This window comes from Cebus imitator, unplaced genomic scaffold (assembly GCF_001604975.1).
Source record: "Cebus imitator isolate Cc_AM_T3 unplaced genomic scaffold, Cebus_imitator-1.0 Scaffold1337, whole genome shotgun sequence".
NCBI classification, from domain to species: domain Eukaryota; kingdom Metazoa; phylum Chordata; class Mammalia; order Primates; family Cebidae; genus Cebus; species Cebus imitator.
In genome coordinates this window covers 5,555-10,034 of record NW_016108652.1, presented here as the reverse complement: position 1 = coordinate 10,034, position 4,480 = coordinate 5,555, and the positions used below count along the sequence as shown (strand labels likewise).

The following is a 4,480-nucleotide window of genomic DNA, read 5'->3' as shown; positions in this document are numbered from 1 at the left end:
GTGCCTGGTTTGTGGAGTCTACTTGTCAATCTGGACTTTGATACACCTATGCTTTTGGAGGAACTCTGTTACCACTCCTAGAAATTATCAGAGAAAATTGACAGTGGATTGACAAGAATGAGAATCCGTTCTAAAGAATTCCAATAGAACGGAATCCTTTATTTCGAAAAGAATGCTCAACTCAAGTGGACACATATCCCTCATTTTGAATTCGTTAGCTATGGCACTGAATTAAGTGCTACTGCATTAGCACTTAAATCAGGGACCGTTTTAGCTGTGTATTTGGAAAAGGTGTGTTCTCTCCCAATAAAAAGCTACTTTTGTTGTTACTTTTGGTCCCCAGGAGAAACCGGAGTCCTTTTCAGACAGCATGGGAGACACATGAGTCCTTTGGAGTCCTCTTGTCTGGCTCTGAGGGTGCAATGAGGGCGTGAAGCAGGTTGGGAGGTGTCCAGACTACAGAGGTAGGCTTGTTTCGGAGCAGAGCTTCACCCTTGGGGTGTGCTCCTTGTCACCATGAGCCATGTCTGAATGAATTAATCACATTTCATATGCAAGCATGTTCTCCGTTTGACTGTGCTATTGTTTTGAATCAGGCAGCCTCGACAATGCTTTAACTTGATAGCCATGAATAATTTCATTCTACGTAATAACGTGTTGGATTGAGGAGAATGCAGTGTTCGAAGAGAAGGAGGCAGAATGGGTTCAAAGCCCCCCGCATAATACTAAGTATTTGGCTGGACACTACAAGTTGTGTGTGAAGCCTGTGTGTGTGTGTGTGTGGGGGGGTGGGTGGGTGGGGGTGTGTGTCTGTGTGGGTGTGGATGTGAAGCCTGTTTGTGTGTGTGGGTGGGTGTGGGTGTGTGTGGGTGTGGTTGTGGGTGTGAGTGTGTGTGTGTCTGTGTTTCTGTCTGCAGACCTGAGGAGCAGATGCTTCTTCCTGTGGTAGCATGTAACTCAGAACCTTGGATAACCCCAGCCCTCCTGAGAACGGAATACATGTATGTTTTAAGACATTTATGTTGACGATTGGTGAGAGCGTGGTGATTGAAACCAGCTCATTTCCCATGCACAACTGAGGGCTGCTCAGCTTTGCTCAAGAGGGTTCCTGACTCTTACTTTGTAGCAGGAGCTACTAAGTGAATCAAGCCTTTTCAAGAGTTTCAGGTGGAAAGGCAAGATATCTCAGGTTAGACCCAATGTTGAAATTTGAACCGGGCAAATTCTCATTATAGACAAGGGACCAAAGACGGTGCCAATGGAATCTAATGTCTTTTGATGTTGACTTCAATCCATTAAAGCTCTTGTGAAGCCATTGAACTGTAACATTGGGCCTGGGAGAGGCAGTGCACCCTCTGAAATTAGAGTTCCGAAGATTTGGATTTGATTTGCAGCCCTGTGCCAGTCAGTCAGCCACTCACTTTCAAGTGACAAGCCTTAGGCGGGTGACTTTCTGTCTCTGTTTCTCGGTTTCTGCACAGGGATTGCTGTGGGCCTGAAGGCCCACTGGGAAACGATCCCTTTTCCAGCTCGGTGCCTGGTTTGTGGAGTCTACTTGTCAATCTGGACTTTCATACACCTATGCTTTTGGATGAACTCTGTTACCTCTCCTAGAAATTATCAGAGAAAATTGACAGTGGATTGACAAGAATGAGAATCCGTTCTAAAGAATTCCAATAGAACGGAATCCTTAATTTCGAAAAGAATGCTCAACTCAAGTGGACACAGATCCCTCATTTTGACTTCATTAGCTACGGCAGTGAGAGACACCTTTTTGAAAATACACAGCTAAAGCTGTCCGAGCTTTATTTGCTAGACCAGTTTTTCAGAATACACAGCTAAAACGGTCCCTGCTTTATATGCATTAGCACTTAAAGCAGGGACCGTTTTAGCTGTGTATTTTGAAAAAGTTGTGTGCTCTCCCAATAAAAAGCTACTTTTGTTGTTACTTTTGGTCCCCAGGAGAAATGGGAGTCCTTTTCAGACAACATGGGAGACACATGAGTCAATTGGAGTCTTCTTGTCTGCCTCTGAGGGTGCAATGAGGGCGTGAAGCACTTTGGGAGGTGTCCAGACACACAAGTAGGCTTGCTGCGGAGCGGAGCTTAACCCTTGCGGTGTGCTCCTTGTGATCATCAGCCATGTTTGAGCGAATTAATCACATTTCCTATGCAAGCATGTTCTGCATTTGACTGTGGTGTTGTTTTGAATCAGGGCCGCCTCGACAATGCTTTAACTTGATAGCCATGAATAATTTCGTTCTACGTAATAACGTGTGGGTTTGAGGAGGAGGCAGCATTGGAAGAGAAGGAGGGAGAATGGACTTGTGTGTTAGGAAAGGTGTCTGTTCCTTTGAAGTATGGATGGGTTCAAAGTCCCCTCATAATGCTAAGTATTTGGCTGGACACTACCAGTTGTGTGTAATGCCTGTGTGTGTGGTTGTGGGTGTGGGTGTGTGTCAGTGTGGGTGTGTGAAGCCTGTTTGTGTGTCTCTCCCTAGTAGTGTTGTGTGACCACTTGTCCCAGAGCAGGACCCCATATCCTAGTGAGACTCTAGTCACAGTCGCCTTCTTCCCTAGTTGTTGTCGAATAAGATGCTCAAGGCTTTGGTCCAAGAGTCGTCTGCATTCCCAAATTCTAGCAGCCTCCTTTCATTAAATGGGGCTGATAGTTTGCACATGTCCTTCTAGTAATCTATGAAAAATTTATTGAAAAAGTCCGTTTGTTCATGTCAGTAATCAGGGCCATGACCAGGGGCATGGCTCATAAATATCTCTGGACTGACACTCACCATGCCCTCAGGCTAATACCACATACATTATTTCAAGTGAGAGAATGCTCTCTGGGCAGAGAGCAGCAAGGGACACTGTGGGTCTGCTCAATGGGCGACCACAGCTGTGTCAATCCCTCCCACCCCACAAATTCCTCAGGGATGGGCAGTAGAGCCTGGCTTCACTGAGCCTGACTCTGCAGTTGTGTTCTGCCTGGGTGTGGTCCCAGCACCCACTTCCTTTCAGGTCTGGCCTGCCAGACTCCCCTCTTCACCAGCCCCTAGGACATGAATAAATACATGGAGTGAGGTAGAGGCAGGCAATGTGGGGGACACATTTGCATCCATAACTCTTCCTCTCTGAGGTCAGTGTAGAGGATAAGAGGTCTGGGCCCAGCCACTCCAGCTCTAGAACTCAGGAGAACTGTGTTGAGCATAGCCTGGACTACTCTCCTGCTGCTTCTCTCTCAATTCTCAGGTAGGAACAGGCCTCTCATGTCCAGGCCATGTACCTCAGGTTTCACCAGTCCCCTCTGTCTAAGATCTTATGGCAACGTTATGCTGGTAGGTGACTGCCAACACTCTTGTGCATCTGTGTCTACAGGTTCCCTCTCCCAGCCAGTGCTGACTCAGCCATCCTTCCTCTGCATCTCCAGGAAAATCATCCAGGCTCTCCTGCACCCTGAGCAGTAGCTTCATTGCTGATTTCTACTGGATATACTGGTACCAGAAAAAGCCAGGGAATCCCCCCACCCCAAGTATCTGCTGGACCACTACCAAAATTCACTTCATGACTGGGGCTCCAGGGTCCCCAGCCACTTTTCTGGATTGATAGTCCAATAAAGGGCCCTTGCTCATATCTGAGCTCCAGTCTGAGGATGAGGCTTACTATTACTGTATGATTGAGCACAGTGGAGCTTCTCAGGCTGACACATGCAGGTGGGGAAGTGGGACAAACCTCAGCTTGCTCAGAGTCTTTTTCTGATGATATTTAGATCTTAAAATAACTTGCATATACAAACTCCACATGGAAGCACCTTCTGGCTCAAAAAATGCTCTCTCAATTTTCCATTGACTGCTTCTGAAGCTTTAGGAATGCTGAAAACAAAACCAAAAAACCTACAGATCCTACTGAAGTGTTGTTCAGTTACATAGATTTGCTAAACCCTCAGTCTGTAGAGGTGTTTTGTTTTTATTTTCTTGAAAGGAGGGAAATTAACTTTTTCCAGTTTTCATTTCAGCCAGTGGTTGAAGACTATCCCAGCAGGTGGATAGTCCCCTACAGCATGGACTCCGTCTTTGAGTGGTCAGATGAGAGACCTCCCCTTTCCTCCCCAGACATCTTTTTCTAACCCTGATCAGCTATGCTTCGGGCTACCTGAGGCTCCCTGTGACTCAGGGATGAGGCAGTAAGGTGTGAAATGCTGAGAAATTCAGACCTAGAGGACTTTCAGCACAGAGCTGGCCTGGCTCACACGCAGTTACCTGCACCTTCAGTTTTCATGTCAGGAGGCTGGGGATTGGGATGGAAGAAAATAAGGGCCTGAGGCCACCAAATTTTTATGTGGGGCACAAGAGGGTAGAGTGGAGGCTACCCAATTGCTGGAAAAACACTAAACCTTCTCCAGCGAAGTTCGGAGAAGTTGGTCTCATGGATGTGACTTTCCTACCACTGATCCACTCAGAACATTAAAAACCCTCATGAGAGGG

The 4,480-nt window shown here is 46.7% G+C and overlaps 1 long non-coding RNA gene across 1 annotated transcript in view; it reads right to left on the bottom strand.

Moving 5' to 3' along the window:
• The window catches only part of LOC108298982, a 5,368-nt gene extending 4,332 nt beyond the window's left edge, over positions 1-1,036 (bottom strand). The window contains exon 1 of the long non-coding RNA XR_001822774.1: positions 965-1,036. This is a non-coding gene — a long non-coding RNA (uncharacterized LOC108298982). The remainder of the gene's footprint in view (positions 1-964) is intronic.
• Between the last annotated feature and the right edge of the window lie 3,444 nt (positions 1,037-4,480).